General features: G+C 40.3%; 1 protein-coding gene across 3 annotated transcripts in view; it reads right to left on the bottom strand.

The window, feature by feature from the left end:
* MAPK8 (mitogen-activated protein kinase 8) overlaps window positions 1-15,421 on the bottom strand; it is a 332,992-nt gene that overhangs the window by 219,540 nt on the left and 98,031 nt on the right. The window lies entirely within an intron of this gene.

Below are 15,421 nucleotides of genomic sequence, written 5' to 3'. Positions count from 1 at the left end.
ATGCACCCAGTCCCACTAAGTTACCTTCAGAAGACATTGCAAAAATTGTCTCTGCTTCTAAGATCCTGCAGTACAAATACACAAGGTGCACAGAGGAGCACAGTATTCACTTCATTTTACATCCAGACACAGGAAGACCAAGTGAATTATCCATTGTCACCAAAGGAACGCAATTAAACTCAGAGCTATTGAATCCTATAACTGAGCTTATTTGCTTTCAAGTTCATTTGCATCTTTTCCTTCACATTTATGAGTATTCCTAAAGCAATTTGAGATCTCTTGATAAAAAAATAGCAAAATAGAATATATTCTTACTTATGCTACAGCAGAAACATACATTTATAAAAGAGGTAGACAATATTGCCTGCAGGTAATTCAGAAATTATAAGCATTTCTCACATTGCCCACTGATTCACCTCTTCAGAAGTCAGTGAACTGATATCTGTGGTTATTGCAGGGCTTGCATGAGCTGAAACTTTATTAAAATTTCCAGAGGGATAAATCCACTCCCTTTTTGAGCCTAGAAATATCTGTATCCTAACAACTACACAAAACAATAGTGAAGTGTGACTAAACGTGAATGGCAATGTACTGCTGACAAGCTCTGACCATTAACATTTTTCTTTCTGTTTAACTCAGCAGGCAAAAGGCAGCTAACAGAAGCTGTCTGCTGTTATAAGCACTCACAAGTATTTCATTGTGAGCATGCAAAAGAAAAGAAATGCAATTCTCTCTGAGAATACTGCTTTCTAGGTTTTCATTATTTCTTTACAGATGAATTGTGGATAAATGCAAACAGTGTATTTGGAAACAGGACACTCTCTTCTGTTGAGATGTTTGAAGACTGCAACCCAAGCAGGTGAAATAAATGAGACGTACAAGGCCAACATCTGCTGTCCAATTGTACTAACATGATTAGTTTTGCCATGGTGTTACCAAAAGAAGAATACAGTCCTTCTTTAGCTTAATCGATCCTATTTAGATGTTTGGTGAAGTATGAATGCAAAGGGAAAGCTTCTGCACGGGTCAAAAGTGACTCCCCCTCACACTAGTACGTAGCCTCATTATTTGCTGATAAGCTGAACCTCCTTACATGTCAGCAGGGTGTGGGTAGGCACAGAACTCAGCTCTCCTTCTTTCTGGGTGAAATTACTAGCTACTCTGTTCTTACACAAAAGGCATGTCCTGCTTTGCTTGCAGTTATATTTTAAAAGTAAACAATGAGCCCTGCTCAGTTGTCTGGAAAAAGACTTGTAGGTGCCTATATTCATGAAATGATTCATGGCACTGGATCCTGAATGGTTTGAAGAACCTGCATGCTGTCTATAATACGAACCTTTGTTTCAGAAAGGGCTTCATGTTTAAAAATTCCAACTGGTTACTCTGCATGGCTTTCTGCTTGCAGCGCTGGTTGCTTTGATTCCCATTCTGAGACACCTACCTTGGTCCACTAGGTACTAAGAGCCCTGGCACTTACCACTAAATTCTGGATTCCACCAAGGGAACTTGGCACTTACATTTAGGGATTACAACACGTTTTTTTGGGGCATGCAAACCTGGGAATTCTTTCTGCGCCTTGACCTCCTGTAATTCATGAGACCAGTGGTTGGTTGTTACATCCCTCTGTAATAGTATCAGTCCACAAAATCTATTCCAGACAAATTCACCAGTTAATAAAGAGGCATCCCTAAAACTACTGTTACACATTCCTCTGTCTATAGGTGTGACAGGAATCAGATTAGACTAATCCTTTGGCTGCTGTGAATCAATCTTTCCATTGAAATTGGTGCAGGCGTGCTAATTTACAGCTGATGAAAACCTGGCCAGTAAGACTAACTAAAACAATTATCTTAGGAGAGAAATAAAGACTATATAGCAATGTTCACTGATAAGAACACCTCTTCTTGTAAATATCACGTTGTAGTTCTCTGGATTATTACTGGAGGGTTCTATGGTACTTAAATATAAAGGTGCAATTTTAGTACAAAATTTTAAATAAAGAAAAACTAAGACCATGCTCTGTGAATTACGGAGAGTCTGTGAAGGGTGGCAAGTGTGAGAATCCAATCCCTGCTCATAGAAAGAGACCTACTGTATGTTCCTACAAATATTGATGTTTGAAATGCAAAGCACATGTGATGCATTAATGTGAAACAGGGATTACATACATGCTGCTCTCTGCCCTGCAGTTCAGGAAAAGTCCTTATGTAATGAAGAACAGAAAGACTTATGAGGGAATCCAATGGACTGTTATCGTGTAAAAATACCAGTCCTCTCCAAAGTCAACTCACAGTTGCTCAAATGTATGCTGGTATGTGTTTTGTTTTCCAACAGGCCTGAGAGAGAAGGAGCTCCATTCATGTCAGACCCTGTTAATCTCATACCTACAGCTCGGTCTGTGTGAATGAAACGGTGACTTGGGAAAGCCACTGCTTTTCTTTCCAGTTCTCAAACATATAAAACCTGCCGCAGGAGATCCAAACACACTCAAACAATAACAGGCAATTTTGCCAATTACAGAAACTACTTGTAGGCAATAAGAAGGGAACTTTTCATCCAACTAGGGGCTCTGATTTTGGGTGTCAGAAAATTAAGATTGATTTCTTGATGCTTCCTTCATCTGCTTCTCTCAATAGCCATCTGAATCCTATATGTTTTAATCATATACTACACAAATCCATGGAGGAATTCCTGATTTAAGAATTTAAGAAAAAACAAAAAGAATATTGAAGAACAAAAACCCAAGCAAAATGTAACAACAGAGCTCCAAGGTTGTGTAGTCCCAAATTGTTATAGACAAAAATAATTTCATTTTACTTTTCACTCATCCAGGGATGGAAATATGGAATGAAAGATCAAGAGTCCTTTATGTTCCATTCAAACAGATCGGGTTTGCTGTGCTTTCTTTGAAGACTCTGGGTGGAAACAATTCTGAGTCTGTCTTCATTTATAAATGGCTTTTGTGAAGGTCAGTATCTTATTTGTAGCTCAACGGGTGTGTTTTTGCATTGCTAGGTCACAGCAGTCCTGTAACAGCAGCTGTTCAATCACATCTTTTTAGGAGAGGAAGGTGCAATCTATGTTATTGTTGCAAACAGGTTGCAAAATAAACATGCCATGTGTGAAGACATCAAGACCTACACAGGTAAAAACTTCTAGAAATAAGTCCTGATTTTCATTCTGTTTCCCCACAGGCCACCAATTTCCTCAAGAATGGTCTTGATGACAGTTTTTGCATTTGATTAGACTTCCTAAGGAAGATTTATTCTAAATTAATGCAAATTTTGCAGAAGTAGAGGGCACAAAACTGCAGGATGTCATGATTCATTCAATAAATTCTCCCACTGGATGAAGATTGACCTTCTGGAAATTTTCCAGTAATAATTTTTTTTAAGAGCAAAAGTTACTGTGCTTTCAATTACCACTATGTAAGAATATCAAATACTTACACTGAGGAGCTCTCTGAATATTTGTTTTGCATAAAAAAAATACTGAAACATTTCACAATGCTGGGAAAATATATGATACAAATAATAGAAGTTCTGGTCTTGACATGGGACTCTCCAGATAAGATTATATAGCTTCATTACTCAGAAGGTCACAGTTGTCTTAAAGCTTCATCTCAGGCTCCATGAAAATTGCACAGAATTTCAGGTCTTGCTTAAAGTACTGTACACCAAAAAGAAAGAATGCAGGAAAGGAATGATCTGAGCAGAAAGTAACCAGTTTTGCTTTAACAGCAAAAGGCTATTGTAAATGAAGGGAACTCTCTATTACAGTTGGCTTATTCCACAAAGCACAAGAATTTTACATTCCTCATAATTTGCCCCGGATGTTCATGTTCATCTAACTCTTTCTAAAAACCTAGTAAACTTCTAGTCTGCATGACATGTGTGCCAGTGAGTTCTTCAGATCAATCACCTGCTATGCAATTTTTACTGTGTTGCCTTTTGAGCCCTGCTTTCAAAGAAGCGTCCAACATATTTTCACTAACTTCTTCCCTAAACTTTTGCCGGGCCTTTCCTTGCTCATAGCCTCTTGAAATTTACAAGTCTGAGATCTTTACGGCTACACCTAGTCAGCTTTTGGTAGCTGGGCTTGAGTTTCCAGAAGCTTCTTGTCTGGTTTGGTGTGTGTGAATTGTCCATCAAAACAAAAATTAATCACATGAACAAAAATTAATCATGTATCAGTCTGTGTCCAATGCCTGATTTAATTTACAGTCAGTGGGTTCACTCCAGACCAGAGCTGGAATAAGAACTAAAATATAGCTTATGTGGACTACTGCCTTAAAAGAATAATTATTGCCAAAAATATATTTAAATAACCAACACCTGTAAATAAAACATGAATTTCGGTGGACAAGAGATGAGCAGAAAAAGCAGGACTTGCTTTCTGGAAAGCTTTTTGCAGGTTTCTTACCAGTCTGGTACCAGATGAAATTGCAATGAACATCTGAGAGGTTGGGAAAAGGTAAAGGAGGAAGAGCTCTGAACAAATAATCATAGACAGATATATTTCCAGAAGCAACAGGGAGAAAAACAGTCGTGAGAGGAAGTACTTAGAGGATGTTATAAGCAAAGCAAGGAACAAGAGGGGAATCAACATATAGACTTGGGCACCAAAGTGAGACCATTTGGTGAGGTGGAGAATCTACATTGAGTGTGACCATTCTGATGGAGTCTTGACATTTCTCAGGTGCGGAACACAGTTATGTCTGTTGGAACTGGGAAATATTTAGCTTATGAACTCTACCGCGTTCTTTCCTCTACCAAGCTCTTTGTAAAGTCCCAGCAGACTTCTTCCTCTCCTCAGCACCAGGATAACATTCTACGTCACCTCTGGCATTTTCTGTAGATGGGCAACACTTAAGGGTCTCCTCTGACTAAGTCAGAGCCCTTAGGACTCGATGGCTATTCTCCAGCCTACAGCACCAGGATCTTCAATGAGTGCTTGGTGACCAATATCTTAATCATAGGCAGGGGTATTTACTGTGGCTACTACAATACAGACTTTTGCAGTCTCACTACCTCCCTTCCATGCTCACTGTACTGAAACAGGAACTGATCCAGCTTTATTACTGCTACTGCCACCAGCTGCTCTAGCTGGGTGGCTCTACAACTTCCAGGAACCTGGTGTCTGTAGCTAGCGAAAGCCCAGGTCTGCTAGCTACAGTACTGAAGGCTTTTAGTTGGAGTATAGCTGGCAGCAGTATATCCTGCTCTGGCAGATGCCAGAAGGGCTGAATATTCTTCTGTCCCTTACAAGACGTGGAGACAATTGCAGTGCACAGGGCAGCTCACCAGCTAAGAAGTTTTAAAGCCGGGATTTGAGTGGGAGCTGACAGAAGTGGAAGGAAGGAGAGAATTGCGTGATTATTAGCACCCGCCCCTTCTGAATCTATGCACATGCCTAAGAAAACTCTGCCATCTGTACTTTAAGCTCATAGGAGATAAGCAGAGGAAGGAGGGGTTTGTATCACACATGCTGCAAAGCCTTTGCAAAGAATGAAAACAAACTGCAGTGCTGACTTTGTCTGTGAAGAACAGCAAGGCCTCAACCACGCTGATGTTTTGTCAAAAAATATTGAATCAACTAGTGACCATAATGTTTTCAAATAGCTTCCAAAAAGCAAAACAGATTTTGGCATAAATAAAAATCCACTTTCTTTACTGACTCCTTGTATGGCAAGTTTCAGTGCAGAAGGAATTCTTAGCAGCAGAGTCATCAGGCTGGACATCTGCAGTAGGGGTTCACTCTCCCAAGCAGGGGAAAATTTGGTAGCAGGTGGGGCACAGAATACAAAATTGTTACTTCATGGTTTAGGCCTCACTTTCAGGTCAACTTGAGTTGTTAAATGGGTGTCAGTGAGACTTCATTTATGCAAAGAGGATGAATGTTTTCACTTAGCACAGTAGCTGTATAGATCAGGATTTTGCCTCCTGGCCCTCCAAGGTAAGTTTCCAGTAGTCGCTGTAATTTGTCCTCAGTCTTCCCTTATCAGTCAAAACCCATGAAGCGATTCACATGGTGACCTGATCCTCTGAGCTGATTTCCAACCCCCTTTTTTCCTTCTTGGGAGTAGCACTCAATGGTGTCCATCCCAACACCCTTACAGAAGGCAACTTCCTTCCTGGTTCTGTTCCTCAGTTGTGTAGCCATCCCCTCTGAATAAAACAGCTATCGATCTTCCTAAACTCCCACTCAGGAACTTTTCAATGACTCTAAACTTTGCCTTCACTTTGATTAGTGGGTTTCTTATCTCCAGCTGAGGAAACAGTTCATCTCAAAATTAACCTCATAAGTTTGGATATAATACAGGATAGATACATAGAGGAAAAGACACATCCATACTGACTACAGCTGGAGCATGGGAGATTCAATTTGCATTTCTAAAGTATCCTGAAATCTCAGAATAAAGAACATATTTTAAACTGATTTTTCACCCTAAGCTGTAAAAGGTGACCAGTATTCATCTTAGAGCCATTAGGCATATCAATGCCTTACATTTTTTCGGATATTTCCAAGGCTTTGCTAAAATTAGCTGTTAAAACTGTAATTTCACATGTCAAATATCTGCCAAAGAATTGTTGTTATTTTATTTTGCACACTGTGCTGAAAAAAGGTTGGCAGTTACCAGCAATGAAATTAGGCAGAAAATGTTTTGTGCATAATAAATATATTCTCACAACTTTTTCTTCAGAAGTTTCTGCTGAAAAAGAAATTTGAAATTTAAATGAGTTTCTCTTATGTCAGAGATGAGTCCTTTGTGTTCCCCACTAAAAACAATTCAAAGTTGGCCAAATCCTGTCACTGGGGGAAAAAATGAATGTTTGCTTATACTCAGTAGTGGGATAGAGCTTGACAGTTAAATCCTACAGTGAGTATATTTCAAATGAGAGATCCAGGGGATGACTAGGGTTTTCCCCACCATTGCTGTTTCAGTCTGCTGTCTAAAACATCAGATCTCAGATAAAGGGAAATGTTCCTCTTTTATCTGCAGGGTTTTACTGTGCCCAGGTGTCACAGGATGGAACGTAGCCTGACTCAAATGTAAGGAGAAGAGAAAAGCATGACTGCATGGAACTAGAAATACCCACGAGTCAAGGGCATATGGGCAAGGCAATCAGGAGCAAGAAAGAGAAAAAGAATGATGATGATGATGATGATGATGATGATGATGATGATGATGATGATGCAGAGATGGGAAGGCAGGAGTTAGAAAGAAAGTCAGAGAAAATCTCACTCTTGGAGTAATAAACAAGAAAGAAGTACCTGTAACCAAAGATTTTCACAACTCACTATTCCTTTGATGTCAGTAAGAATTCTCAAACTGCACTGCCTTTTTGGTGCTATGGAGCTTTGGGGACTACTGATTAGTTTTCTTCAGGTTTTGTCCTTGCTATTCTTGTCTTAATAAAATGTCGTAAACGACATTCAGAGAAAGACTACATGTAGTACCTAGGGGCTGCACAGCCAGCTGTCAGGGAAGAACACTGATGCCTGGCTTAGACCTCTGCTTGCCTATCTCTGTGTTACTTTGCTGTGTGCTCCTGAGTCTGCTTTCATGAAGAATATGATCATTTCCTTGAAGGAACTGGAACAATCAGTGCAAAAATGGAAGTTTCAGTAAGCAACATTCAGCTGGCTTCCACTGTGTTGGCAACTAAATTTTAAATTAAAGGAAATTTAGGCCAATTAAAGCATTCTGCTAGTTCCTCTACTCTTTCTTCAGCTAAATCCAGTAGGGGTGCTACACACATAAGAGGCCCACAGAATCCAAGAGATTCGAACAAATAGTTTCTAATATTTCTAATAGATCTACCAATGCCTAAAACATATAAGAATCAGTTGCGCACTTTGGTTTGACAAAAGTAGTGGTACACTTCCAAAGGTCATTACAGAGCAGGCTGTATCTTATCTGGTATTAACTCACTCCCCTAGGAAACACTTAATAATGCAACGCTCAAGCAAACAAAATGACAGATGTAGAAGCATGAATGGGCTGAGCCACTTGCTTTAGATTTCTCTGTTCCCTACTGGTATCATCCCAACATGGGCAATTGGGGTGCTGCTAATTTTGCAAGGGAAATAAGACAGTAAAAAATCAAGAATGTACAGAATAACTGATTTTATGATTACTTAACTCCTGATCCCTCCCCCGGTCTTCACCTGCTAGACACTAATCTTCACCCACCCAAAACTCTCTGGTCATTTGTCAAACTAATCTTTCAGCTTCTTGGATGTTTTCAAAACTATGAAGCTCTGTAGAGATGATAGCAGCTGAAAAGATTTCATCAAAACTACTAAAATTTCAGAAGAATTCCATTGAATGTACAAAATCTATATATAAAGCTAGACAAGTGTTTAACAACTCCACAGGATATTCAGGATATCAGGAGGAAGAAAATATTCACCTCAAAATTACATGAATGAGCTAGATACTGCACTGGAGTCAACATTGTTTGTTTGTCTTCACCTGTGTTTACTTTGTGATTTCTACATTTTTCATTTTTTTAGAAGAGTTTGTGCATGCCTCTAACTAAAAAATGTCTTTTCAGTTGCATGAAACACTGATTTTGAGATAGGAAAATATTTGGTTAAAAAGCTGTGACAATCAGTATTAGATGAATATCCATCTGCTGTTGCCTGCATTGCAGGCATTGTCCCTTAATGGTGTTTCTTTAAGCTATGTTTATCCTTCTGTTTTCTGTTCCACAAAGCTTTGGTCTTGCTGGTCTGTTCATTTTATGACACATTTACGGTCATGTCTTGACTTAAACACTTCCTGTGGCAGTCTCCCAGCATACACACTGCCCTGTGCTCACATATGGTAAGCTCAAACCCTGGATATGTAGATGCCTGATCTGTTTTCTAGAAACTTGGTACTTGGACATGATTCTCACAAACCGGAATGTCAGCCCAGGTTTTTTGGCAGCATGCCTCCATTTTCTGTTTCCATAAGAGGCTTTTACTTTCCCGAGCTCCTTGTCCCACTGGTAGTTTTATAAAAAAGCTCAGCAGGTCCCTGGAAGTTCACAAAGACTTCTTCATTCATAAACAAGCTGCTTGCAAGCCTCTGAACAGAATGGCTTTATCCGTGACGTCTGATTGACCTTCAAGAACTGCACACATGACAGAAAAAAAAATAATAATAAAAAAGGGGACAGAAAGATTAAGGAAATAGACAAATGAAGAACAAGGGGCCCATCAGTGTGTTAGTAATGTGTTGAATGCAAGAATTAAAGATATAAATATGATGATGGGATGTATTTGCATTGCCACAGTCTGGTTAAAAGAAAGAACCCCAGAGCTAGGAACAGACACCTCTTGCATCCCTATTGGCTTCTGTATAAAAATTGTCATTTTCTTTGTATGACTAAAATAAAGAGTATCAGCAAAATAAACTCTCCCTTCCTATGTGTTTCTTTTAGTGAATCTACTGCTGATAGAAGATGCCATTTTAACAAGTCTGCAGACAGAGGCCTTCTGTGTGCACAATAGGTACAAGACAAGCAGTGGCAGGGAGAGGGTCTCTGCCACACACACAGCTCACTCAGATCAGAGGGACCACCCCAAGAGGGAAAGGAGCGCTTCGTCCTTGGCCTCCTTGCTGACAGCAGCAGCCTGGGACCCAATCAGTGCACTTTGCCAGAGCAAGTTTCAGGCAGTCTGGAGTCGGAGCACTTACCATTAGCCTGAAGTTAACAGCTCGTTTAGCACCATTTTCTACCGAGTGCTGACAACTACTTTTGAGAGTGTAAAGTATGTCATCACTGCTCTCTGCCATATGGGTCATTCAAGTAATTGCCATTTCTAGTTATTCTGTTAGTCACTATCCCCTGTCCTCTCCTTGTTCATCTCCCTCCACCAAGCACCCCTCCACCCTGCTTTGAATCAGGGGAGTCTCTCAAAAACAATACCAACGCTGTTTTATCAACCCCAGCAAGCTTACTTGCTCTGTGTCTCCTTCATACTGGAATCTTTGTCCCTTCTTTTCCTTCCTAGTTGGCACTTTGCTTATCTTCAAGTCTTCCCATTCACTCCAGGAAATCCTAACAGAGCAGTAAGGAATTTCTTGGCTTTGAGCTGTTAACAGCTGACCAACACCCTCTCTCTTCTTCAGTGAATCCCATGCCCACACATTTCTAACTGTACATTTTTAGTGTGTAAAATTCTAATTGCTTTCCCCTCTACACACTGCCTCCTGTCTCCCTGTGGCAACAGCGGATGACATTGCTGTGATCTCCACAATGCAAAGCCTCTGATGGCAGGCAGGGGGTAAGTGAGCTCCCTCCCAAGTACTTGCTTGGTGGTATTGAGTATAGGAGAAGATACTGTCTTAGCTCTTTTCCCCCACTTGATCTAATGATTTGTTACATTGCCAGAAAGCAAGCTATGGACTTTCATTTTATGGCAAACTCCAACAGTCTGAGTGACATGATGACTTAGAAGACTGGCAGTGGAACAGAGTTCAGTCCTGACTAAGGGTGGTCACAAGCCAGAGTCAGGATAAGGTAGGTGGACTTATCTTAGACAAACTTCTGCATAGGATGCTGAGTTTTCAACTGTCTGAAAAACCATCATCACTTTAGGTAGCATAGCTGATAGTTCTCCATCAAGATGCCTGCCAGTGAATTAGTCATGGAAAGTAAATTACTCTTTACTACTCTAGAAGCAGTCACTCCAGTTTCAGACTAAGTCATGCTGGGCAAGCCCCTGTATAGAAAATGCTGGCATTTCCTACACTGTAAGTATTCTGTGGGTAAACAAGAACTTTCATCCACAATATCTCAGCAGTGCTATCATCACCATAAAATTATGTTACAGGTCCTGAAGGACATAGGCAAGGTCAGGTAGCAACCCAGTGAAAGCTCTCAGTCAGGACCTCACAATGACTTAGAACATGGTCCTCTTTCATAATGGTGCTTTGCCACCCTGGTCTCTAGAACTGTAAGCACAATTAATTTCCCCAGAAGCATTCAGGTAAACAAGCTATGATTTGCTGCTGTTGAGACTGATTTAAGCCAGTGTGTGACTTGTCTAAGAGGGCTAATATGTACCTGAGCATGTTATTTGGTACTAATGTCAATCAGCATGGAACAGTCCTCTTCCACGCTATTAGCTTCACTTGCTCTGTAACAGAGTGGCCACACCCTAACTGTTTATTGCAAACTGCTGACTCCTGAACCATGCCCATGAATTGTGTAGGAGATTTCCAGGTAATGGAAGTGAAACTGTGCCAGGAAATTTTCCAGTAATCCAATAGCACACACACCTGAGTTCCAGTGCTGAGGAACACCTCCTGGCACTGTTTATTTTACTAGTAGATGAAGCCTACGGGGACCCTTTTTGTTGCTAGCTTTGCTGGGCTCAGGCACCATTAGCAAAAATGGCAATGAATGAAAGTTTTCCAACTGTAGGCATGGCTCCTGAGTGTTTGAACACAGATTTCTAGAAGAAATTTCCTTCTCTGATTCTCAAGAATATAATCATTTTCAGGCTGAAGTCAAAAGAAACAACGGGGTCTTTATCCCTATCCTTGTGTCTTTGGTTCAGGGCTTATCAGCCTGATGCAGGGGCTCAAGGGTAACTTCCCTCTTTTTACAGATCCTGATCCTTCATGACAAAAAATGCATTGAGATCCTCTCAACTGATAATTATAGTACTTAATTTTTCAGCAGATGTATTCTTCCCTGAATCTCTATGAACATTGATGAAATTTCTGAATGCACGTTGAAGGTAGCAGTTTAGAACAGGAAGTGTGAAAATAGACTTTTAATGAGGCAACAATAATTCTATTTTGAGATCAGTTCAAATATTTCACAAATTTATTTATATTCTGCACTGGAACAAAATTTAATATATTCAAAGTTGTACAGCCAATGGAAGCACTAACCCAGCTGCATAAACAAAGCACATAATTGCTGGGAGCTGAAAAATGTGCAAAGAATAAACTTGCAAATGTAGCAATAAATGATCACCAATATCTGTAGATATTAAGCAAGGCTCTCACAGAATAAAACAGTTCTTACCCCAATTGTTTTAATCTTGACCCTTCTCTAAGTGAGTATCTAGTATGACAGTACACTGCAATTTCTGATTCACTCCCCTCTGCTTGCAGATCACTTTTTCATCTTCAAAGCTGGTAAAGCCCAGAATTCAGGCAAACTCCTATTTTCAGGAGTGCTTCATAATTTGTTCTGCAAGTCCAGATGCAGCAATTATTGCTTTGACGACTGAACGGGAAGCTCACAGAAATCCTTCAGCTAGGCTGCTGGCTTCTCTGATGTCAAGAAAAAATACCTGGACATCATCTCCTTGGTTTACAAAAAGCACCCTGACACTAACTCTCCCCAGAAAGCCCACCACCATGCAATATCTCAAACAGAATCATTAACCTCATGAATGCTTACCAAATTTTTTCCATAAAACTATTTTTTCCGTTTTATTTTATTTCCATTCAGTAAAATAATTTTCCCCTGTTTTCAGCATCCAATCACACCAAACTTCAGTTAGTCCTCATAACCATTCATCGCAGACACCTTTGGTGCTGTTCTTATGTTTTCTAACTATCCAGTAGAGACAACAATGCCTTGTTATTGGTAGACATGAAACTGAACTGATTTTCAGTAATGTGCCTCCAGTGTCACACAGAAGAAAGGCAAGTGAAGCCTGGTCTAATTGCCTGATTCCCCAGAGATGGTGACAGGGTCTTATCCAGACATAACCTGGAATCCCCAAGAACTTAGTTTCTTCTCTCTATCAATAGATGACAATTATGAGCTCCCTGACACACAGAAGAGTCACCATCCCAGATATCACAAGGTACAAAGTCTTGGAAACAGACCTTTAATCCCTTTGTATGAAACACCAGAGGATACCACATGTAGAGTCTGAAAAGCCATCTAAGTTCTAAAGTATCTAGACTGCATGTAGAACAAGGTGGTAGGTGAACAGCTACTCATAGTCAGGACATCAATATTTTGACTGTCCTTTCCACCCACCATTTTACACTATCCTTTTCTGCTAATTGTGCTTGAAAAAATTAAGTCACTACAATTTCCAGAGTTGGTTTTATAGTTTGCTGAAGACTACTTTGTAACTTCTTAGCATGTTTTATCGAAACAGGAAGTGTGGCTCAGAGTATAATGCAGGTGACAATGTAACAGACAGTGTTACACAGAAATGGGGCAGATGACCTACACACCTAGTGTACTAATTTTTATTAACTGGTGTACCACTCAAAAAGACTTGTCACTCCTACCAACCTCACAGAAAATCATCAGAGATTTTAAAGAGTATTCATTCTACCAAGCATCTTTGTATTGCAGTGATCCATGACCCACTGCCTCAGATTACAGTCTTGTCTCAAGACAAGAGTATTAAAAATGCTACACACCTACATATGTAATGAAATAGGGCAAAGACTGTGCTTGAATTTTGTAATAGATTTTTACTCTCTCTGTTTGCGGTTATGCACTAAAACCGTTCCCAAAGGCACTGGAAAGAAAGATTCTACCTTCTTCAGGAACGTGGCTAAACTAAAATGTTTGAGACCTTAACAAGCCCAGACAAAATTAACTGGCACTCTGACCTGGTCGCAGTTTTCCATTTGCGTATTTGTGAAGCAGGACATTGCTACATCCAAGTCAGAACACAGAGACAACTGATGAAGAATGCAACTATCTTAATGTGAATTTGAAGACTCTCACTAAGGCTAGCACCTGCCAGGTTTTATGAACATCTTAAATGCCTGTATTTGGTAAAAACTTCAGTTTTACTGATTATGAATAGTACTGTTTTGCTTTTAAAAATATTTTTTGAATAAACAAACATGTTTTAAGTCTTTTCTATGCTTCAGTTTTTCTTTTGAAATCCAGGCTTTGACCTTTACCTGTTGGAACTACCTCAGCTGCCTGGGAACACAGACCAGACGCACATTTGATTTTCCCAGATGTTTGGCAGCAAGAACCCTGCAATTTTGAGCAGCTTCAATGCAACCTTCATAACACTCTGATGTTTTCTGGCAAAGGTTATGCACGCATGTGCTCTGATGTTAACTTTCTATCTCCTTCTTTACCTGCTTTCTCCCTCTCCTGGACAATCAAAAAATACAAAAGTCATAAACCTAACTGCAAGCATCTCTTCCTGCTTCTTGTGTGATTTTCACCCTGACCTTAATACTCTTTTCTGTTTCCCTAGTGGCACTCCATGCTCATGCCACACCCTCATGCTTCCTTAAGAACAGGAAGAGCAGAAAGAGGGAAAGAAACTCTGGCAATTAGAAACATAGCCTGAGATTTCCTGCTTCTAATGCCTGCTGCAAAGTTGCTGCTATTTCTCAGTTAACAGCGAGCAAAACAAGAGAAAATTAACAAGCTTAGTAAATTGAGGACAAATTCACTAAAATGGGGCCAAATTCATCCCTGAGGTCATTTCTTTGCGAACGAGAGTGGGATAAATTTATCTTGATATTTTCAACTGTTTTTTAAAGACATAAGTGAGGATTGGAGTTTTTGTTGTTGTTTTGGTTTGAGGTTTTTTTGACTAAGAAGTCATTTGGTACTTGCTACCTAAACTATTCCACTTATCTTCTGTAACTAAATATATTGTTATGTTTATGTAACTGTTATAGTTTGGCTGCGGCCGGTAACAAAAGCGCCACGCGGCCGCCCCTCCCCCCGCCAGGGTGCGGAGGAGAATGGAAAGAAACAGGCAGAAACTGGTGGGTCGGGATAAGGGTAGTTTAACAGAACAGCAAACAAAGGGAACAGGAACAACAACGATACACACAAGGAGAAAACACAACACAAACCACACAACCCAGAGAGCCGCTCTCCAGGACTGCCGCACGCGCTCCTGAGCCGTGAGAGAGTTCTCGCCCCCAGCTCCCCCCCACCAGAACCCCGCATGACGGCACACGGTATGGAATACTCGGCTCTGTTTGACCAGGGGCGGTAAGCCAGCCCGGCTGTGTCCCTTCTTGGATTCCGGTGAAAATTAACCCTGTCCTGGCCGAACCCAGGACAGTAACCGATATGACAGAGAGTGGAAATCACATGATTAAATGGCTGAGTCACTATTACTAGGGAGTGAACCAGCTACTGCGTAGCAGCATGACCTGAGACAAGTCACTTTTGCACTCCGTGTCTTTGGATATCCCAGGCCTGGATCATTCCCTTAACACAAGCTCTTCAAGACAGATACCATCTCTTCACTATGCTTAACTAGTTATTAGAGTTTTCTGCCTACTGACTTGGTCTAAGTGAATGTTCATTGCAATTAAATATTTTTATGGCTGATTTACCACAGAACTATAATGAGGACACTTCCATAGTATTCAGGTGTGAAAAACTGCTATGTGCTACATTCGGTACTAAGAGACATTGACAATACTGTCACCTAGCAGACTTACTTG

Source organism: Opisthocomus hoazin, chromosome 6 (genome assembly GCF_030867145.1).
Source record: "Opisthocomus hoazin isolate bOpiHoa1 chromosome 6, bOpiHoa1.hap1, whole genome shotgun sequence".
Classification (NCBI taxonomy): Eukaryota; Metazoa; Chordata; class Aves; order Opisthocomiformes; family Opisthocomidae; genus Opisthocomus; species Opisthocomus hoazin.
The sequence above is the reverse complement of the archived record's forward strand: the minus strand, read 5'-3'. Positions and strand labels throughout refer to the sequence as shown.